This window comes from Microcebus murinus, chromosome 28 (genome assembly GCF_040939455.1).
Source record: "Microcebus murinus isolate Inina chromosome 28, M.murinus_Inina_mat1.0, whole genome shotgun sequence".
Lineage (NCBI taxonomy): Eukaryota > Metazoa > Chordata > Mammalia > Primates > Cheirogaleidae > Microcebus > Microcebus murinus.
This window is the reverse complement of record NC_134131.1, coordinates 17,464,715-17,486,921: the sequence shown is the minus strand read 5'-3', so window position 1 is coordinate 17,486,921 and position 22,207 is coordinate 17,464,715. Positions and strand designations below refer to the sequence as shown.

Genomic DNA, 22,207 nt, shown 5'->3' with positions numbered 1-22,207 from the left:
GGTCAAAGGGCGAGCGCCCCGCGCGAGCGCGCGTGCGCAGTCAGCGTCAGCGGCGGCGACGCGCCGGGGGTGGGCAGCGGGTAGGTGAAGGAGGCCGGGCGAGGAGACGAGGGGGGCTGGGAGGGCTCCACCTTGGCGAGTCCAGCCGTGGAGGCGCATCTTGTGTGAGTGAGTGTGAGTGTGTGTGTGTGTGTGTATAGAGAGACAGCCCCCCGCCCCGCCCCGCCCATCACCCCCGTCCCTGGGAGCCCGCGGGACCCGGCCGGCGAACTCAACAGGCCCGGCCCGGCGCGGGGCCTGGGGCGGGAGGCGGCGGCGGCGGCGGCGGCGGGGGGAAAGCGCAGAGAGGCTCGGCTTCTTGAGTGGGGCAGGGGCGGCCTCCGCCGCCGTCTAGGGCCACACCACCCTGAACGCCCCCGATCTCGTCTGGTCTCGGAAGCTAAGCAGGGTGGGGCCCGGTTAGGACTTGGATGGGAGACCGCCTGGGAATACCGGGTGCCTCAGGCTGCTTCTTTTTTTTTTTTTTTTTTTTTGCCTCTTGTTCTGTCCCCTTTCTGGGAGCGCGGCGGCGGCCCGGTGTGGGGGTGACCCCAACCCTCAGCGCCCGCCGCGGTGCCTGGCGCCCCAGCCCGCACCGTGGGGCCTCCTCTTGTCCCAAGCCGAGACACCGCCGCCACGCGGCAGCATGCGTGGCATCTGGACTGTCAGGTCTCAGACCAAAGGTCTGCTCTGTGGGAACCGACACGCTGGAGGAAACCTTGAGAGTCTGAGAGGGGAGGGAGTTCCAGAAGAAGGCCAGGATGTCATTTTGAGGGAGTATGTGACCAGAACTCGTCCCGTTGCTTTTGGGGGTTCTATGGGCTCCACGCAGGAATCTTTGGTGGTGGCACCTGATGTTGGGGGATCCGGAGTCACACCCAGACCTGCTCCACAGGCCTCCTTTTACTTTTCTCTTCGGATTCATTATTTTTAAAAAGTGTCTCTTACCTCTATTATTGCATTTTCTTTCCTCTCTCTTTTCAAGCAGATGATGGGAGTACAAGTATTCAGGTGACATGTATTGCCCGTGCCCCCCTCCCCCCTGTGTTCTCATTCATATACCTCTCATGTTGTTCCAGCGTATTGTGGGGGTACCAGTGTTAAGGTCGGGTACGTTGCCCTCTCCAAGCCTCCCCCCTGGGGTCAGAGCTTCAAGTGCGCCCATCCCCCAGTCGGTGCGCACCCACCCCATGCCTAATGGATGTGGATGCCCCTCCCCTCCCCCCACCCGCCCGACACCCACCCGATGAAGGTGATTCCTCTCCGTCCACTTAGGTGTCCATCCGTTCGTTCCAATTTGCTGGTGAGCGCGCTCACGTGGTGCTCGTGTGTCCATTCTTGGGATACTTGGCTTACTGGAACGGGTTCCAGCTCTGGCCAGGAGAACACGAGAGGTGCCCTCTCACCGCTGCTCCTCACAGCCGAATGGCACTCCGTGGTGTCCACGCGCCACATTTTATTCATGCACTCCTGGATGGATGGGCACTCGGGTCGCTTCCACGTCTTTGCGATTGTGAATTGTGCCCTAACTGTAACCCTAACCCTTACCCAGCCCGTCTCCTCTGCCCCTGCCTGACGCACTCCTCCCCGGCCAGGCCCGTCACTGTCCTGGGCCCCCGCCTGACCGGCTCCTCCCCGCCCGGCCTGTCACCGTCCTCTGCCCCTGCCTGACATGCTCCTTCCCGCCCGGCCTCTCACCGTCCTCGGCCCCTGCCTGACCGGCTCCTCCGTCGCCTGGGCCTTCCAAGGGCTTGGTGTGGACGCTGCTTCCAGGAAGCCCTCCAGAAACCCGGCAGCAGGGTGGCCGCAGCAGTCTCCAGCAGCCGTCCCTAAGTCGAGTGCGGGGGACGTGCCCCCGCTGTGCCGCGGGGGCCCAGCCTGGTGTCTTCCCTGAGGCCCTGCGGCTGCAGGCTGCTGCCGCTCCCCGCAAGGGGAGAGCCAAGGGGAGAGCCGCGGAGGTGGGGACCGCCTCCTGATGGGGACGTACGTACACGCAGCTCTCCAAGGCGGATCCCGGGGCTCTCTGTCCTGCCCGAAGGCCCAGCGGGCCTGCGGGTCCTTAGAGTGGCAAAAACATCCGAAAGCTGAGACTGAGGGTCCGGTGGGTGTCTGCACTTTTGTGCTGGGCACCCCAGGGAGGCCCGGGGGCTGGCTGGACAACGTGGTCTGCTGGGCGGGGGGCTTGGAGGAGCAACTGATGCCCTTTGCACCTTGGGTAGCAAGAGTCTGAGGTGTCTCTGAGCCCTGTGCCATGTCCGGGGGGGGGAGGTGCGGGGGGGGGGGAGGAGGAGGAGGAGGAGGTGGGAAGGGCCGGGGCCTGCAGTCCTGTTCCCGGGGTGGCACGGCAAGTGGCTTCTTCCACAGGCTGCTTGGCCTGGGCTCCCTGCACCTGGGCCTTTGGGGGACTGGCCCTGTGCTTGCCAACACTTCCTGCAGGGACCCAGAGCTGGGAGGTGGCATCTCTCAGCCCTGGGTCGGGCAGAGCCCCAGCGGGCCATGCCCACAACCTCTCTCAGCACCGGTCCCCCAGAAGGCTCCTTTGGGACCAGGATTCTCTTGCGGTGACTCTCTAAGGTCTGGCCCCTGGATGGAGGGGCACCAGGAGTAGAGGAGCAGGAAGGGGAAGGGGGTGGCCATGCGAGGGGACACTTTGAGGCCAAGTCCCAGCTTCAGCCTGATCCTCCTGGGAACCCCGCTCTGAGACAAGGAGCCGGGCTTCGCATTCCCACAGCAGCCAGTCGTGGGCTGAGGACACCTGGGGCGTTGGGAACTCCCTGGCTTCTCCTTGGTTTAACATCTAGAGCTGCTTGCGAATCGGGCCGCCACACACACCCGAGCGCAGGTGTCTTCCGCACAGACTGCGGTCCTCGCTCTTCTGAACCTCGCTAGCTCGCCACCCACCCACCCATGGGTGAACCTGGTCAGGGTACTTTCTCTCGGGGGCAGACTCTTTTCCGGGCGGGCTACCGGTGTCTCTGTTTGCTCGTTTCTTTCTTCCATTTCGGGAAAGGCTTCCTTGCTGGGTGTGGAAATCTCCTATGCCTTCCCTCGCCTATTCTGTCAGCTTTAAAATTCTCTTTCAGTTGCCACCCTCACAGATGGATTAGGAAACTCTTTCCGGTGCACTCATTAGTGAAATGACCTCAAGGAAGCTGGAATCCAATATCTAATGGCCGATTTTTAGCGAGTCCACACGCCAGGGTGGTTGGGGTCCAATGCAGCCCCGGCCAGGCCCAGGCCCCTTGGACTGGGCCACAGGAGGACACAGAGGAGGGTCCCGGCCCCCACGAAGCGGTGCCGGCAGTTCTCCACGGGCTTGGGCGTTTTCCAGAGGTAGGAGATGGAGGGGACTGATTTCTTCAGCGCCCCACAAACCACGCCACCCCACCCCACCCATGGGACACATCCCCAGAGAGAGACGCCCCATACACTGGCTGTGCCCCAGCCCTGGCCCGGGGGAATAGGCGGCAGCCCACCCACAGGGCGAGGGGGGGCGCAGCTGAAAGGGGTTGTGGGGGAGGGCGGCCCCTGGCTGGGGTCAAAGGGCGAGCGCCCCGCGCGAGCGCGCGTGCGCAGTCAGCGTCAGCGGCGGCGACGCGCCGGGGGTGGGCAGCGGGTAGGTGAAGGAGGCCGGGCGAGGAGACGAGGGGGGCTGGGAGGGCTCCACCTTGGCGAGTCCAGCCGTGGAGGCGCATCTTGTGTGAGTGAGTGTGAGTGTGTGTGTGTGTGTGTATAGAGAGACAGCCCCCCGCCCCGCCCCGCCCATCACCCCCGTCCCTGGGAGCCCGCGGGACCCGGCCGGCGAACTCAACAGGCCCGGCCCGGCGCGGGGCCTGGGGCGGGAGGCGGCGGCGGCGGCGGCGGCGGCGGCGGCGGCGGCGGCGGCGGGGGGAAAGCGCAGAGAGGCTCGGCTTCTTGAGTGGGGCAGGGGCGGCCTCCGCCGCCGTCTAGGGCCACACCACCCTGAACGCCCCCGATCTCGTCTGGTCTCGGAAGCTAAGCAGGGTGGGGCCCGGTTAGGACTTGGATGGGAGACCGCCTGGGAATACCGGGTGCCTCAGGCTGCTTCTTTTTTTTTTTTTTTTTTTTTGCCTCTTGTTCTGTCCCCTTTCTGGGAGCGCGGCGGCGGCCCGGTGTGGGGGTGACCCCAACCCTCAGCGCCCGCCGCGGTGCCTGGCGCCCCAGCCCGCACCGTGGGGCCTCCTCTTGTCCCAAGCCGAGACACCGCCGCCACGCGGCAGCATGCGTGGCATCTGGACTGTCAGGTCTCAGACCAAAGGTCTGCTCTGTGGGAACCGACACGCTGGAGGAAACCTTGAGAGTCTGAGAGGGGAGGGAGTTCCAGAAGAAGGCCAGGATGTCATTTTGAGGGAGTATGTGACCAGAACTCGTCCCGTTGCTTTTGGGGGTTCTATGGGCTCCACGCAGGAATCTTTGGTGGTGGCACCTGATGTTGGGGGATCCGGAGTCACACCCAGACCTGCTCCACAGGCCTCCTTTTACTTTTCTCTTCGGATTCATTATTTTTAAAAAGTGTCTCTTACCTCTATTATTGCATTTTCTTTCCTCTCTCTTTTCAAGCAGATGATGGGAGTACAAGTATTCAGGTGACATGTATTGCCCGTGCCCCCCTCCCCCCTGTGTTCTCATTCATATACCTCTCATGTTGTTCCAGCGTATTGTGGGGGTACCAGTGTTAAGGTCGGGTACGTTGCCCTCTCCAAGCCTCCCCCCTGGGGTCAGAGCTTCAAGTGCGCCCATCCCCCAGTCGGTGCGCACCCACCCCATGCCTAATGGATGTGGATGCCCCTCCCCTCCCCCCACCCGCCCGACACCCACCCGATGAAGGTGATTCCTCTCCGTCCACTTAGGTGTCCATCCGTTCGTTCCAATTTGCTGGTGAGCGCGCTCACGTGGTGCTCGTGTGTCCATTCTTGGGATACTTGGCTTACTGGAACGGGTTCCAGCTCTGGCCAGGAGAACACGAGAGGTGCCCTCTCACCGCTGCTCCTCACAGCCGAATGGCACTCCGTGGTGTCCACGCGCCACATTTTATTCATGCACTCCTGGATGGATGGGCACTCGGGTCGCTTCCACGTCTTTGCGATTGTGAATTGTGCCCTAACTGTAACCCTAACCCTTACCCAGCCCGTCTCCTCTGCCCCTGCCTGACGCACTCCTCCCCGGCCAGGCCCGTCACTGTCCTGGGCCCCCGCCTGACCGGCTCCTCCCCGCCCGGCCTGTCACCGTCCTCTGCCCCTGCCTGACATGCTCCTTCCCGCCCGGCCTCTCACCGTCCTCGGCCCCTGCCTGACCGGCTCCTCCGTCGCCTGGGCCTTCCAAGGGCTTGGTGTGGACGCTGCTTCCAGGAAGCCCTCCAGAAACCCGGCAGCAGGGTGGCCGCAGCAGTCTCCAGCAGCCGTCCCTAAGTCGAGTGCGGGGGACGTGCCCCCGCTGTGCCGCGGGGGCCCAGCCTGGTGTCTTCCCTGAGGCCCTGCGGCTGCAGGCTGCTGCCGCTCCCCGCAAGGGGAGAGCCAAGGGGAGAGCCGCGGAGGTGGGGACCGCCTCCTGATGGGGACGTACGTACACGCAGCTCTCCAAGGCGGATCCCGGGGCTCTCTGTCCTGCCCGAAGGCCCAGCGGGCCTGCGGGTCCTTAGAGTGGCAAAAACATCCGAAAGCTGAGACTGAGGGTCCGGTGGGTGTCTGCACTTTTGTGCTGGGCACCCCAGGGAGGCCCGGGGGCTGGCTGGACAACGTGGTCTGCTGGGCGGGGGGCTTGGAGGAGCAACTGATGCCCTTTGCACCTTGGGTAGCAAGAGTCTGAGGTGTCTCTGAGCCCTGTGCCATGTCCGGGGGGGGGAGGTGCGGGGGGGGGGGAGGAGGAGGAGGAGGAGGTGGGAAGGGCCGGGGCCTGCAGTCCTGTTCCCGGGGTGGCACGGCAAGTGGCTTCTTCCACAGGCTGCTTGGCCTGGGCTCCCTGCACCTGGGCCTTTGGGGGACTGGCCCTGTGCTTGCCAACACTTCCTGCAGGGACCCAGAGCTGGGAGGTGGCATCTCTCAGCCCTGGGTCGGGCAGAGCCCCAGCGGGCCATGCCCACAACCTCTCTCAGCACCGGTCCCCCAGAAGGCTCCTTGGGGACCAGGATTCTCTTGCGGTGACTCTCTAAGGTCTGGCCCCTGGATGGAGGGGCACCAGGAGTAGAGGAGCAGGAAGGGGAAGGGGGTGGCCATGCGAGGGGACACTTTGAGGCCAAGTCCCAGCTTCAGCCTGATCCTCCTGGGAACCCCGCTCTGAGACAAGGAGCCGGGCTTCGCATTCCCACAGCAGCCAGTCGTGGGCTGAGGACACCTGGGGCGTTGGGAACTCCCTGGCTTCTCCTTGGTTTAACATCTAGAGCTGCTTGCGAATCGGGCCGCCACACACACCCGAGCGCAGGTGTCTTCCGCACAGACTGCGGTCCTCGCTCTTCTGAACCTCGCTAGCTCGCCACCCACCCACCCATGGGTGAACCTGGTCAGGGTACTTTCTCTCGGGGGCAGACTCTTTTCCGGGCGGGCTACCGGTGTCTCTGTTTGCTCGTTTCTTTCTTCCATTTCGGGAAAGGCTTCCTTGCTGGGTGTGGAAATCTCCTATGCCTTCCCTCGCCTATTCTGTCAGCTTTAAAATTCTCTTTCAGTTGCCACCCTCACAGATGGATTAGGAAACTCTTTCCGGTGCACTCATTAGTGAAATGACCTCAAGGAAGCTGGAATCCAATATCTAATGGCCGATTTTTAGCGAGTCCACACGCCAGGGTGGTTGGGGTCCAATGCAGCCCCGGCCAGGCCCAGGCCCCTTGGACTGGGCCACAGGAGGACACAGAGGAGGGTCCCGGCCCCCACGAAGCGGTGCCGGCAGTTCTCCACGGGCTTGGGCGTTTTCCAGAGGTAGGAGATGGAGGGGACTGATTTCTTCAGCGCCCCACAAACCACGCCACCCCACCCCACCCATGGGACACATCCCCAGAGAGAGACGCCCCATACACTGGCTGTGCCCCAGCCCTGGCCCGGGGGAATAGGCGGCAGCCCACCCACAGGGCGAGGGGGGGCGCAGCTGAAAGGGGTTGTGGGGGAGGGCGGCCCCTGGCTGGGGTCAAAGGGCGAGCGCCCCGCGCGAGCGCGCGTGCGCAGTCAGCGTCAGCGGCGGCGACGCGCCGGGGGTGGGCAGCGGGTAGGTGAAGGAGGCCGGGCGAGGAGACGAGGGGGGCTGGGAGGGCTCCACCTTGGCGAGTCCAGCCGTGGAGGCGCATCTTGTGTGAGTGAGTGTGAGTGTGTGTGTGTGTGTGTATAGAGAGACAGCCCCCCGCCCCGCCCCGCCCATCACCCCCGTCCCTGGGAGCCCGCGGGACCCGGCCGGCGAACTCAACAGGCCCGGCCCGGCGCGGGGCCTGGGGCGGGAGGCGGCGGCGGCGGCGGCGGCGGCGGCGGCGGCGGCGGGGGGAAAGCGCAGAGAGGCTCGGCTTCTTGAGTGGGGCAGGGGCGGCCTCCGCCGCCGTCTAGGGCCACACCACCCTGAACGCCCCCGATCTCGTCTGGTCTCGGAAGCTAAGCAGGGTGGGGCCCGGTTAGGACTTGGATGGGAGACCGCCTGGGAATACCGGGTGCCTCAGGCTGCTTCTTTTTTTTTTTTTTTTTTTTTGCCTCTTGTTCTGTCCCCTTTCTGGGAGCGCGGCGGCGGCCCGGTGTGGGGGTGACCCCAACCCTCAGCGCCCGCCGCGGTGCCTGGCGCCCCAGCCCGCACCGTGGGGCCTCCTCTTGTCCCAAGCCGAGACACCGCCGCCACGCGGCAGCATGCGTGGCATCTGGACTGTCAGGTCTCAGACCAAAGGTCTGCTCTGTGGGAACCGACACGCTGGAGGAAACCTTGAGAGTCTGAGAGGGGAGGGAGTTCCAGAAGAAGGCCAGGATGTCATTTTGAGGGAGTATGTGACCAGAACTCGTCCCGTTGCTTTTGGGGGTTCTATGGGCTCCACGCAGGAATCTTTGGTGGTGGCACCTGATGTTGGGGGATCCGGAGTCACACCCAGACCTGCTCCACAGGCCTCCTTTTACTTTTCTCTTCGGATTCATTATTTTTAAAAAGTGTCTCTTACCTCTATTATTGCATTTTCTTTCCTCTCTCTTTTCAAGCAGATGATGGGAGTACAAGTATTCAGGTGACATGTATTGCCCGTGCCCCCCTCCCCCCTGTGTTCTCATTCATATACCTCTCATGTTGTTCCAGCGTATTGTGGGGGTACCAGTGTTAAGGTCGGGTACGTTGCCCTCTCCAAGCCTCCCCCCTGGGGTCAGAGCTTCAAGTGCGCCCATCCCCCAGTCGGTGCGCACCCACCCCATGCCTAATGGATGTGGATGCCCCTCCCCTCCCCCCACCCGCCCGACACCCACCCGATGAAGGTGATTCCTCTCCGTCCACTTAGGTGTCCATCCGTTCGTTCCAATTTGCTGGTGAGCGCGCTCACGTGGTGCTCGTGTGTCCATTCTTGGGATACTTGGCTTACTGGAACGGGTTCCAGCTCTGGCCAGGAGAACACGAGAGGTGCCCTCTCACCGCTGCTCCTCACAGCCGAATGGCACTCCGTGGTGTCCACGCGCCACATTTTATTCATGCACTCCTGGATGGATGGGCACTCGGGTCGCTTCCACGTCTTTGCGATTGTGAATTGTGCCCTAACTGTAACCCTAACCCTTACCCAGCCCGTCTCCTCTGCCCCTGCCTGACGCACTCCTCCCCGGCCAGGCCCGTCACTGTCCTGGGCCCCCGCCTGACCGGCTCCTCCCCGCCCGGCCTGTCACCGTCCTCTGCCCCTGCCTGACATGCTCCTTCCCGCCCGGCCTCTCACCGTCCTCGGCCCCTGCCTGACCGGCTCCTCCGTCGCCTGGGCCTTCCAAGGGCTTGGTGTGGACGCTGCTTCCAGGAAGCCCTCCAGAAACCCGGCAGCAGGGTGGCCGCAGCAGTCTCCAGCAGCCGTCCCTAAGTCGAGTGCGGGGGACGTGCCCCCGCTGTGCCGCGGGGGCCCAGCCTGGTGTCTTCCCTGAGGCCCTGCGGCTGCAGGCTGCTGCCGCTCCCCGCAAGGGGAGAGCCAAGGGGAGAGCCGCGGAGGTGGGGACCGCCTCCTGATGGGGACGTACGTACACGCAGCTCTCCAAGGCGGATCCCGGGGCTCTCTGTCCTGCCCGAAGGCCCAGCGGGCCTGCGGGTCCTTAGAGTGGCAAAAACATCCGAAAGCTGAGACTGAGGGTCCGGTGGGTGTCTGCACTTTTGTGCTGGGCACCCCAGGGAGGCCCGGGGGCTGGCTGGACAACGTGGTCTGCTGGGCGGGGGGCTTGGAGGAGCAACTGATGCCCTTTGCACCTTGGGTAGCAAGAGTCTGAGGTGTCTCTGAGCCCTGTGCCATGTCCGGGGGGGGGAGGTGCGGGGGGGGGGAGGAGGAGGAGGAGGAGGTGGGAAGGGCCGGGGCCTGCAGTCCTGTTCCCGGGGTGGCACGGCAAGTGGCTTCTTCCACAGGCTGCTTGGCCTGGGCTCCCTGCACCTGGGCCTTTGGGGGACTGGCCCTGTGCTTGCCAACACTTCCTGCAGGGACCCAGAGCTGGGAGGTGGCATCTCTCAGCCCTGGGTCGGGCAGAGCCCCAGCGGGCCATGCCCACAACCTCTCTCAGCACCGGTCCCCCAGAAGGCTCCTTTGGGACCAGGATTCTCTTGCGGTGACTCTCTAAGGTCTGGCCCCTGGATGGAGGGGCACCAGGAGTAGAGGAGCAGGAAGGGGAAGGGGGTGGCCATGCGAGGGGACACTTTGAGGCCAAGTCCCAGCTTCAGCCTGATCCTCCTGGGAACCCCGCTCTGAGACAAGGAGCCGGGCTTCGCATTCCCACAGCAGCCAGTCGTGGGCTGAGGACACCTGGGGCGTTGGGAACTCCCTGGCTTCTCCTTGGTTTAACATCTAGAGCTGCTTGCGAATCGGGCCGCCACACACACCCGAGCGCAGGTGTCTTCCGCACAGACTGCGGTCCTCGCTCTTCTGAACCTCGCTAGCTCGCCACCCACCCACCCATGGGTGAACCTGGTCAGGGTACTTTCTCTCGGGGGCAGACTCTTTTCCGGGCGGGCTACCGGTGTCTCTGTTTGCTCGTTTCTTTCTTCCATTTCGGGAAAGGCTTCCTTGCTGGGTGTGGAAATCTCCTATGCCTTCCCTCGCCTATTCTGTCAGCTTTAAAATTCTCTTTCAGTTGCCACCCTCACAGATGGATTAGGAAACTCTTTCCGGTGCACTCATTAGTGAAATGACCTCAAGGAAGCTGGAATCCAATATCTAATGGCCGATTTTTAGCGAGTCCACACGCCAGGGTGGTTGGGGTCCAATGCAGCCCCGGCCAGGCCCAGGCCCCTTGGACTGGGCCACAGGAGGACACAGAGGAGGGTCCCGGCCCCCACGAAGCGGTGCCGGCAGTTCTCCACGGGCTTGGGCGTTTTCCAGAGGTAGGAGATGGAGGGGACTGATTTCTTCAGCGCCCCACAAACCACGCCACCCCACCCCACCCATGGGACACATCCCCAGAGAGAGACGCCCCATACACTGGCTGTGCCCCAGCCCTGGCCCGGGGGAATAGGCGGCAGCCCACCCACAGGGCGAGGGGGGGCGCAGCTGAAAGGGGTTGTGGGGGAGGGCGGCCCCTGGCTGGGGTCAAAGGGCGAGCGCCCCGCGCGAGCGCGCGTGCGCAGTCAGCGTCAGCGGCGGCGACGCGCCGGGGGTGGGCAGCGGGTAGGTGAAGGAGGCCGGGCGAGGAGACGAGGGGGGCTGGGAGGGCTCCACCTTGGCGAGTCCAGCCGTGGAGGCGCATCTTGTGTGAGTGAGTGTGAGTGTGTGTGTGTGTGTGTATAGAGAGACAGCCCCCCGCCCCGCCCCGCCCATCACCCCCGTCCCTGGGAGCCCGCGGGACCCGGCCGGCGAACTCAACAGGCCCGGCCCGGCGCGGGGCCTGGGGCGGGAGGCGGCGGCGGCGGCGGCGGCGGCGGCGGCGGGGGGAAAGCGCAGAGAGGCTCGGCTTCTTGAGTGGGGCAGGGGCGGCCTCCGCCGCCGTCTAGGGCCACACCACCCTGAACGCCCCCGATCTCGTCTGGTCTCGGAAGCTAAGCAGGGTGGGGCCCGGTTAGGACTTGGATGGGAGACCGCCTGGGAATACCGGGTGCCTCAGGCTGCTTCTTTTTTTTTTTTTTTTTTTTGCCTCTTGTTCTGTCCCCTTTCTGGGAGCGCGGCGGCGGCCCGGTGTGGGGGTGACCCCAACCCTCAGCGCCCGCCGCGGTGCCTGGCGCCCCAGCCCGCACCGTGGGGCCTCCTCTTGTCCCAAGCCGAGACACCGCCGCCACGCGGCAGCATGCGTGGCATCTGGACTGTCAGGTCTCAGACCAAAGGTCTGCTCTGTGGGAACCGACACGCTGGAGGAAACCTTGAGAGTCTGAGAGGGGAGGGAGTTCCAGAAGAAGGCCAGGATGTCATTTTGAGGGAGTATGTGACCAGAACTCGTCCCGTTGCTTTTGGGGGTTCTATGGGCTCCACGCAGGAATCTTTGGTGGTGGCACCTGATGTTGGGGGATCCGGAGTCACACCCAGACCTGCTCCACAGGCCTCCTTTTACTTTTCTCTTCGGATTCATTATTTTTAAAAAGTGTCTCTTACCTCTATTATTGCATTTTCTTTCCTCTCTCTTTTCAAGCAGATGATGGGAGTACAAGTATTCAGGTGACATGTATTGCCCGTGCCCCCCTCCCCCCTGTGTTCTCATTCATATACCTCTCATGTTGTTCCAGCGTATTGTGGGGGTACCAGTGTTAAGGTCGGGTACGTTGCCCTCTCCAAGCCTCCCCCCTGGGGTCAGAGCTTCAAGTGCGCCCATCCCCCAGTCGGTGCGCACCCACCCCATGCCTAATGGATGTGGATGCCCCTCCCCTCCCCCCACCCGCCCGACACCCACCCGATGAAGGTGATTCCTCTCCGTCCACTTAGGTGTCCATCCGTTCGTTCCAATTTGCTGGTGAGCGCGCTCACGTGGTGCTCGTGTGTCCATTCTTGGGATACTTGGCTTACTGGAACGGGTTCCAGCTCTGGCCAGGAGAACACGAGAGGTGCCCTCTCACCGCTGCTCCTCACAGCCGAATGGCACTCCGTGGTGTCCACGCGCCACATTTTATTCATGCACTCCTGGATGGATGGGCACTCGGGTCGCTTCCACGTCTTTGCGATTGTGAATTGTGCCCTAACTGTAACCCTAACCCTTACCCAGCCCGTCTCCTCTGCCCCTGCCTGACGCACTCCTCCCCGGCCAGGCCCGTCACTGTCCTGGGCCCCCGCCTGACCGGCTCCTCCCCGCCCGGCCTGTCACCGTCCTCTGCCCCTGCCTGACATGCTCCTTCCCGCCCGGCCTCTCACCGTCCTCGGCCCCTGCCTGACCGGCTCCTCCGTCGCCTGGGCCTTCCAAGGGCTTGGTGTGGACGCTGCTTCCAGGAAGCCCTCCAGAAACCCGGCAGCAGGGTGGCCGCAGCAGTCTCCAGCAGCCGTCCCTAAGTCGAGTGCGGGGGACGTGCCCCCGCTGTGCCGCGGGGGCCCAGCCTGGTGTCTTCCCTGAGGCCCTGCGGCTGCAGGCTGCTGCCGCTCCCCGCAAGGGGAGAGCCAAGGGGAGAGCCAAGGGGAGAGCCGCGGAGGTGGGGACCGCCTCCTGATGGGGACGTACGTACACGCAGCTCTCCAAGGCGGATCCCGGGGCTCTCTGTCCTGCCCGAAGGCCCAGCGGGCCTGCGGGTCCTTAGAGTGGCAAAAACATCCGAAAGCTGAGACTGAGGGTCCGGTGGGTGTCTGCACTTTTGTGCTGGGCACCCCAGGGAGGCCCGGGGGCTGGCTGGACAACGTGGTCTGCTGGGCGGGGGGCTTGGAGGAGCAACTGATGCCCTTTGCACCTTGGGTAGCAAGAGTCTGAGGTGTCTCTGAGCCCTGTGCCATGTCCGGGGGGGGGAGGTGCGGGGGGGGGGAGGAGGAGGAGGAGGAGGTGGGAAGGGCCGGGGCCTGCAGTCCTGTTCCCGGGGTGGCACGGCAAGTGGCTTCTTCCACAGGCTGCTTGGCCTGGGCTCCCTGCACCTGGGCCTTTGGGGGACTGGCCCTGTGCTTGCCAACACTTCCTGCAGGGACCCAGAGCTGGGAGGTGGCATCTCTCAGCCCTGGGTCGGGCAGAGCCCCAGCGGGCCATGCCCACAACCTCTCTCAGCACCGGTCCCCCAGAAGGCTCCTTTGGGACCAGGATTCTCTTGCGGTGACTCTCTAAGGTCTGGCCCCTGGATGGAGGGGCACCAGGAGTAGAGGAGCAGGAAGGGGAAGGGGGTGGCCATGCGAGGGGACACTTTGAGGCCAAGTCCCAGCTTCAGCCTGATCCTCCTGGGAACCCCGCTCTGAGACAAGGAGCCGGGCTTCGCATTCCCACAGCAGCCAGTCGTGGGCTGAGGACACCTGGGGCGTTGGGAACTCCCTGGCTTCTCCTTGGTTTAACATCTAGAGCTGCTTGCGAATCGGGCCGCCACACACACCCGAGCGCAGGTGTCTTCCGCACAGACTGCGGTCCTCGCTCTTCTGAACCTCGCTAGCTCGCCACCCACCCACCCATGGGTGAACCTGGTCAGGGTACTTTCTCTCGGGGGCAGACTCTTTTCCGGGCGGGCTACCGGTGTCTCTGTTTGCTCGTTTCTTTCTTCCATTTCGGGAAAGGCTTCCTTGCTGGGTGTGGAAATCTCCTATGCCTTCCCTCGCCTATTCTGTCAGCTTTAAAATTCTCTTTCAGTTGCCACCCTCACAGATGGATTAGGAAACTCTTTCCGGTGCACTCATTAGTGAAATGACCTCAAGGAAGCTGGAATCCAATATCTAATGGCCGATTTTTAGCGAGTCCACACGCCAGGGTGGTTGGGGTCCAATGCAGCCCCGGCCAGGCCCAGGCCCCTTGGACTGGGCCACAGGAGGACACAGAGGAGGGTCCCGGCCCCCACGAAGCGGTGCCGGCAGTTCTCCACGGGCTTGGGCGTTTTCCAGAGGTAGGAGATGGAGGGGACTGATTTCTTCAGCGCCCCACAAACCACGCCACCCCACCCCACCCATGGGACACATCCCCAGAGAGAGACGCCCCATACACTGGCTGTGCCCCAGCCCTGGCCCGGGGGAATAGGCGGCAGCCCACCCACAGGGCGAGGGGGGGCGCAGCTGAAAGGGGTTGTGGGGGAGGGCGGCCCCTGGCTGGGGTCAAAGGGCGAGCGCCCCGCGCGAGCGCGCGTGCGCAGTCAGCGTCAGCGGCGGCGACGCGCCGGGGGTGGGCAGCGGGTAGGTGAAGGAGGCCGGGCGAGGAGACGAGGGGGGCTGGGAGGGCTCCACCTTGGCGAGTCCAGCCGTGGAGGCGCATCTTGTGTGAGTGAGTGTGAGTGTGTGTGTGTGTGTGTATAGAGAGACAGCCCCCCGCCCCGCCCCGCCCATCACCCCCGTCCCTGGGAGCCCGCGGGACCCGGCCGGCGAACTCAACAGGCCCGGCCCGGCGCGGGGCCTGGGGCGGGAGGCGGCGGCGGCGGCGGCGGCGGCGGCGGCGGGGGGAAAGCGCAGAGAGGCTCGGCTTCTTGAGTGGGGCAGGGGCGGCCTCCGCCGCCGTCTAGGGCCACACCACCCTGAACGCCCCCGATCTCGTCTGGTCTCGGAAGCTAAGCAGGGTGGGGCCCGGTTAGGACTTGGATGGGAGACCGCCTGGGAATACCGGGTGCCTCAGGCTGCTTCTTTTTTTTTTTTTTTTTTTTGCCTCTTGTTCTGTCCCCTTTCTGGGAGCGCGGCGGCGGCCCGGTGTGGGGGTGACCCCAACCCTCAGCGCCCGCCGCGGTGCCTGGCGCCCCAGCCCGCACCGTGGGGCCTCCTCTTGTCCCAAGCCGAGACACCGCCGCCACGCGGCAGCATGCGTGGCATCTGGACTGTCAGGTCTCAGACCAAAGGTCTGCTCTGTGGGAACCGACACGCTGGAGGAAACCTTGAGAGTCTGAGAGGGGAGGGAGTTCCAGAAGAAGGCCAGGATGTCATTTTGAGGGAGTATGTGACCAGAACTCGTCCCGTTGCTTTTGGGGGTTCTATGGGCTCCACGCAGGAATCTTTGGTGGTGGCACCTGATGTTGGGGGATCCGGAGTCACACCCAGACCTGCTCCACAGGCCTCCTTTTACTTTTCTCTTCGGATTCATTATTTTTAAAAAGTGTCTCTTACCTCTATTATTGCATTTTCTTTCCTCTCTCTTTTCAAGCAGATGATGGGAGTACAAGTATTCAGGTGACATGTATTGCCCGTGCCCCCCTCCCCCCTGTGTTCTCATTCATATACCTCTCATGTTGTTCCAGCGTATTGTGGGGGTACCAGTGTTAAGGTCGGGTACGTTGCCCTCTCCAAGCCTCCCCCCTGGGGTCAGAGCTTCAAGTGCGCCCATCCCCCAGTCGGTGCGCACCCACCCCATGCCTAATGGATGTGGATGCCCCTCCCCTCCCCCCACCCGCCCGACACCCACCCGATGAAGGTGATTCCTCTCCGTCCACTTAGGTGTCCATCCGTTCGTTCCAATTTGCTGGTGAGCGCGCTCACGTGGTGCTCGTGTGTCCATTCTTGGGATACTTGGCTTACTGGAACGGGTTCCAGCTCTGGCCAGGAGAACACGAGAGGTGCCCTCTCACCGCTGCTCCTCACAGCCGAATGGCACTCCGTGGTGTCCACGCGCCACATTTTATTCATGCACTCCTGGATGGATGGGCACTCGGGTCGCTTCCACGTCTTTGCGATTGTGAATTGTGCCCTAACTGTAACCCTAACCCTTACCCAGCCCGTCTCCTCTGCCCCTGCCTGACGCACTCCTCCCCGGCCAGGCCCGTCACTGTCCTGGGCCCCCGCCTGACCGGCTCCTCCCCGCCCGGCCTGTCACCGTCCTCTGCCCCTGCCTGACATGCTCCTTCCCGCCCGGCCTCTCACCGTCCTCGGCCCCTGCCTGACCGGCTCCTCCGTCGCCTGGGCCTTCCAAGGGCTTGGTGTGGACGCTGCTTCCAGGAAGCCCTCCAGAAACCCGGCAGCAGGGTGGCCGCAGCAGTCTCCAGCAGCCGTCCCTAAGTCGAGTGCGGGGGACGTGCCCCCGCTGTGCCGCGGGGGCCCAGCCTGGTGTCTTCCCTGAGGCCCTGCGGCTGCAGGCTGCTGCCGCTCCCCGCAAGGGGAGAGCCAAGGGGAGAGCCGCGGAGGTGGGGACCGCCTCCTGATGGGGACGTACGTACACGCAGCTCTCCAAGGCGGATCCCGGGGCTCTCTGTCCTGCCCGAAGGCCCAGCGGGCCTGCGGGTCCTTAGAGTGGCAAAAACATCCGAAAGCTGAGACTGAGGGTCCGGTGGGTGTCTGCACTTTTGTGCTGGGCACCCCAGGGAGGCCCGGGGGCTGGCTGGACAACGTGGTCTGCTGGGCGGGGGGCTTGGAGGAGCAACTGATGCCCTTTGCACCTTGGGTAGCAAGAGTCTGAGGTGTCTCTGAGCCCTGTGCCATGTCCGGGGGGGGGAGGTGCGGGGGGGGGGAGGAGGAGGAGGAGGAGGTGGGAAGGGCCGGGGCCTGCAGTCCTGTTCCCGGGGTGGCACGGCAAGTGGCTTCTTCCACAGGCTGCTTGGCCTGGGCTCCCTGCACCTGGGCCTTTGGGGGACTGGCCCTGTGCTTGCCAACACTTCCTGCAGGGACCCAGAGCTGGGAGGTGGCATCTCTCAGCCCTGGGTCGGGCAGAGCCCCAGCGGGCCATGCCCACAACCTCTCTCAGCACCGGTCCCCCAGAAGGCTCCTTTGGGACCAGGATTCTCTTGCGGTGACTCTCTAAGGTCTGGCCCCTGGATGGAGGGGCACCAGGAGTAGAGGAGCAGGAAGGGGAAGGGGGTGGCCATGCGAGGGGACACTTTGAGGCCAAGTCCCAGCTTCAGCCTGATCCTCCTGGGAACCCCGCTCTGAGACAAGGAGCCGGGCTTCGCATTCCCACAGCAGCCAGTCGTGGGCTGAGGACACCTGGGGCGTTGGGAACTCCCTGGCTTCTCCTTGGTTTAACATCTAGAGCTGCTTGCGAATCGGGCCGCCACACACACCCGAGCGCAGGTGTCTTCCGCACAGACTGCGGTCCTCGCTCTTCTGAACCTCGCTAGCTCGCCACCCACCCACCCATGGGTGAACCTGGTCAGGGTACTTTCTCTCGGGGGCAGACTCTTTTCCGGGCGGGCTACCGGTGTCTCTGTTTGCTCGTTTCTTTCTTCCATTTCGGGAAAGGCTTCCTTGCTGGGTGTGGAAATCTCCTATGCCTTCCCTCGCCTATTCTGTCAGCTTTAAAATTCTCTTTCAGTTGCCACCCTCACAGATGGATTAGGAAACTCTTTCCGGTGCACTCATTAGTGAAATGACCTCAAGGAAGCTGGAATCCAATATCTAATGGCCGATTTTTAGCGAGTCCACACGCCAGGGTGGTTGGGGTCCAATGCAGCCCCGGCCAGGCCCAGGCCCCTTGGACTGGGCCACAGGAGGACACAGAGGAGGGTCCCGGCCCCCACGAAGCGGTGCCGGCAGTTCTCCACGGGCTTGGGCGTTTTCCAGAGGTAGGAGATGGAGGGGACTGATTTCTTCAGCGCCCCACAAACCACGCCACCCCACCCCACCCATGGGACACATCCCCAGAGAGAGACGCCCCATACACTGGCTGTGCCCCAGCCCTGGCCCGGGGGAATAGGCGGCAGCCCACCCACAGGGCGAGGGGGGGCGCAGCTGAAAGGGGTTGTGGGGGAGGGCGGCCCCTGGCTGGGGTCAAAGGGCGAGCGCCCCGCGCGAGCGCGCGTGCGCAGTCAGCGTCAGCGGCGGCGACGCGCCGGGGGTGGGCAGCGGGTAGGTGAAGGAGGCCGGGCGAGGAGACGAGGGGGGCTGGGAGGGCTCCACCTTGGCGAGTCCAGCCGTGGAGGCGCATCTTGTGTGAGTGAGTGTGAGTGTGTGTGTGTGTGTGTATAGAGAGACAGCCCCCCGCCCCGCCCCGCCCATCACCCCCGTCCCTGGGAGCCCGCGGGACCCGGCCGGCGAACTCAACAGGCCCGGCCCGGCGCGGGGCCTGGGGCGGGAGGCGGCGGCGGCGGCGGCGGCGGCGGCGGCGGCGGCGGCGGCGGGGGGAAAGCGCAGAGAGGCTCGGCTTCTTGAGTGGGGCAGGGGCGGCCTCCGCCGCCGTCTAGGGCCACACCACCCTGAACGCCCCCGATCTCGTCTGGTCTCGGAAGCTAAGCAGGGTGGGGCCCGGTTAGGACTTGGATGGGAGACCGCCTGGGAATACCGGGTGCCTCAGGCTGCTTCTTTTTTTTTTTTTTTTTTTTGCCTCTTGTTCTGTCCCCTTTCTGGGAGCGCGGCGGCGGCCCGGTGTGGGGGTGACCCCAACCCTCAGCGCCCGCCGCGGTGCCTGGCGCCCCAGCCCGCACCGTGGGGCCTCCTCTTGTCCCAAGCCGAGACACCGCCGCCACGCGGCAGCATGCGTGGCATCTGGACTGTCAGGTCTCAGACCAAAGGTCTGCTCTGTGGGAACCGACACGCTGGAGGAAACCTTGAGAGTCTGAGAGGGGAGGGAGTTCCAGAAGAAGGCCAGGATGTCATTTTGAGGGAGTATGTGACCAGAACTCGTCCCGTTGCTTTTGGGGGTTCTATGGGCTCCACGCAGGAATCTTTGGTGGTGGCACCTGATGTTGGGGGATCCGGAGTCACACCCAGACCTGCTCCACAGGCCTCCTTTTACTTTTCTCTTCGGATTCATTATTTTTAAAAAGTGTCTCTTACCTCTATTATTGCATTTTCTTTCCTCTCTCTTTTCAAGCAGATGATGGGAGTACAAGTATTCAGGTGACATGTATTGCCCGTGCCCCCCTCCCCCCTGTGTTCTCATTCATATACCTCTCATGTTGTTCCAGCGTATTGTGGGGGTACCAGTGTTAAGGTCGGGTACGTTGCCCTCTCCAAGCCTCCCCCCTGGGGTCAGAGCTTCAAGTGCGCCCATCCCCCAGTCGGTGCGCACCCACCCCATGCCTAATGGATGTGGATGCCCCTCCCCTCCCCCCACCCGCCCGACACCCACCCGATGAAGGTGATTCCTCTCCGTCCACTTAGGTGTCCATCCGTTCGTTCCAATTTGCTGGTGAGCGCGCTCACGTGGTGCTCGTGTGTCCATTCTTGGGATACTTGGCTTACTGGAACGGGTTCCAGCTCTGGCCAGGAGAACACGAGAGGTGCCCTCTCACCGCTGCTCCTCACAGCCGAATGGCACTCCGTGGTGTCCACGCGCCACATTTTATTCATGCACTCCTGGATGGATGGGCACTCGGGTCGCTTCCACGTCTTTGCGATTGTGAATTGTGCCCTAACTGTAACCCTAACCCTTACCCAGCCCGTCTCCTCTGCCCCTGCCTGACGCACTCCTCCCCGGCCAGGCCCGTCACTGTCCTGGGCCCCCGCCTGACCGGCTCCTCCCCGCCCGGCCTGTCACCGTCCTCTGCCCCTGCCTGACATGCTCCTTCCCGCCCGGCCTCTCACCGTCCTCGGCCCCTGCCTGACCGGCTCCTCCGTCGCCTGGGCCTTCCAAGGGCTTGGTGTGGACGCTGCTTCCAGGAAGCCCTCCAGAAACCCGGCAGCAGGGTGGCCGCAGCAGTCTCCAGCAGCCGTCCCTAAGTCGAGTGCGGGGGACGTGCCCCCGCTGTGCCGCGGGGGCCCAGCCTGGTGTCTTCCCTGAGGCCCTGCGGCTGCAGGCTGCTGCCGCTCCCCGCAAGGGGAGAGCCAAGGGGAGAGCCGCGGAGGTGGGGACCGCCTCCTGATGGGGACGTACGTACACGCAGCTCTCCAAGGCGGATCCCGGGGCTCTCTGTCCTGCCCGAAGGCCCAGCGGGCCTGCGGGTCCTTAGAGTGGCAAAAACATCCGAAAGCTGAGACTGAGGGTCCGGTGGGTGTCTGCACTTTTGTGCTGGGCACCCCAGGGAGGCCCGGGGGCTGGCTGGACAACGTGGTCTGCTGGGCGGGGGGCTTGGAGGAGCAACTGATGCCCTTTGCACCTTGGGTAGCAAGAGTCTGAGGTGTCTCTGAGCCCTGTGCCATGTCCGGGGGGGGGAGGTGCGGGGGGGGGGAGGAGGAGGAGGAGGAGGTGGGAAGGGCCGGGGCCTGCAGTCCTGTTCCCGGGGTGGCACGGCAAGTGGCTTCTTCCACAGGCTGCTTGGCCTGGGCTCCCTGCACCTGGGCCTTTGGGGGACTGGCCCTGTGCTTGCCAACACTTCCTGCAGGGACCCAGAGCTGGGAGGTGGCATCTCTCAGCCCTGGGTCGGGCAGAGCCCCAGCGGGCCATGCCCACAACCTCTCTCAGCACCGGTCCCCCAGAAGGCTCCTTTGGGACCAGGATTCTCTTGCGGTGACTCTCTAAGGTCTGGCCCCTGGATGGAGGGGCACCAGGAGTAGAGGAGCAGGAAGGGGAAGGGGGTGGCCATGCGAGGGGACACTTTGAGGCCAAGTCCCAGCTTCAGCCTGATCCTCCTGGGAACCCCGCTCTGAGACAAGGAGCCGGGCTTCGCATTCCCACAGCAGCCAGTCGTGGGCTGAGGACACCTGGGGCGTTGGGAACTCCCTGGCTTCTCCTTGGTTTAACATCTAGAGCTGCTTGCGAATCGGGCCGCCACACACACCCGAGCGCAGGTGTCTTCCGCACAGACTGCGGTCCTCGCTCTTCTGAACCTCGCTAGCTCGCCACCCACCCACCCATGGGTGAACCTGGTCAGGGTACTTTCTCTCGGGGGCAGACTCTTTTCCGGGCGGGCTACCGGTGTCTCTGTTTGCTCGTTTCTTTCTTCCATTTCGGGAAAGGCTTCCTTGCTGGGTGTGGAAATCTCCTATGCCTTCCCTCGCCTATTCTGTCAGCTTTAAAATTCTCTTTCAGTTGCCACCCTCACAGATGGATTAGGAAACTCTTTCCGGTGCACTCATTAGTGAAATGACCTCAAGGAAGCTGGAATCCAATATCTAATGGCCGATTTTTAGCGAGTCCACACGCCAGGGTGGTTGGGGTCCAATGCAGCCCCGGCCAGGCCCAGGCCCCTTGGACTGGGCCACAGGAGGACACAGAGGAGGGTCCCGGCCCCCACGAAGCGGTGCCGGCAGTTCTCCACGGGCTTGGGCGTTTTCCAGAGGTAGGAGATGGAGGGGACTGATTTCTTCAGCGCCCCACAAACCACGCCACCCCACCCCACCCATGGGACACATCCCCAGAGAGAGACGCCCCATACACTGGCTGTGCCCCAGCCCTGGCCCGGGGGAATAGGCGGCAGCCCACCCACAGGGCGAGGGGGGGCGCAGCTGAAAGGGGTTGTGGGGGAGGGCGGCCCCTGGCTGGGGTCAAAGGGCGAGCGCCCCGCGCGAGCGCGCGTGCGCAGTCAGCGTCAGCGGCGGCGACGCGCCGGGGGTGGGCAGCGGGTAGGTGAAGGAGGCCGGGCGAGGAGACGAGGGGGGCTGGGAGGGCTCCACCTTGGCGAGTCCAGCCGTGGAGGCGCATCTTGTGTGAGTGAGTGTGAGTGTGTGTGTGTGTGTGTATAGAGAGACAGCCCCCCGCCCCGCCCCGCCCATCACCCCCGTCCCTGGGAGCCCGCGGGACCCGGCCGGCGAACTCAACAGGCCCGGCCCGGCGCGGGGCCTGGGGCGGGAGGCGGCGGCGGCGGCGGCGGCGGCGGCGGCGGCGGCGGCGGCGGGGGGAAAGCGCAGAGAGGCTCGGCTTCTTGAGTGGGGCAGGGGCGGCCTCCGCCGCCGTCTAGGGCCACACCACCCTGAACGCCCCCGATCTCGTCTGGTCTCGGAAGCTAAGCAGGGTGGGGCCCGGTTAGGACTTGGATGGGAGACCGCCTGGGAATACCGGGTGCCTCAGGCTGCTTCTTTTTTTTTTTTTTTTTTTTGCCTCTTGTTCTGTCCCCTTTCTGGGAGCGCGGCGGCGGCCCGGTGTGGGGGTGACCCCAACCCTCAGCGCCCGCCGCGGTGCCTGGCGCCCCAGCCCGCACCGTGGGGCCTCCTCTTGTCCCA

At 64.2% G+C, this 22,207-nt stretch overlaps 7 pseudogenes; all 7 read left to right on the top strand.

Annotated features, from left to right (window-relative positions):
* The first annotated feature begins 388 nt into the window (after positions 1 to 388).
* Positions 389 to 507, top strand: LOC142865468 (uncharacterized; annotated as a pseudogene).
* A 3,477-nt stretch (positions 508 to 3,984) lies between these two features.
* On the top strand, positions 3,985 to 4,103 carry LOC142865467 (uncharacterized; annotated as a pseudogene).
* Positions 4,104 to 7,574: 3,471 nt separating this feature from the next.
* Positions 7,575 to 7,693, top strand: LOC142865466 (uncharacterized; annotated as a pseudogene).
* A 3,464-nt stretch (positions 7,694 to 11,157) lies between these two features.
* Positions 11,158 to 11,276, top strand: LOC142865465 (uncharacterized; annotated as a pseudogene).
* A 3,475-nt stretch (positions 11,277 to 14,751) lies between these two features.
* Positions 14,752 to 14,870, top strand: LOC142865463 (uncharacterized; annotated as a pseudogene).
* Positions 14,871 to 18,345: 3,475 nt separating this feature from the next.
* Positions 18,346 to 18,464, top strand: LOC142865462 (uncharacterized; annotated as a pseudogene).
* A 3,475-nt stretch (positions 18,465 to 21,939) lies between these two features.
* On the top strand, positions 21,940 to 22,058 carry LOC142865461 (uncharacterized; annotated as a pseudogene).
* Positions 22,059 to 22,207: the final 149 nt, after the last annotated feature.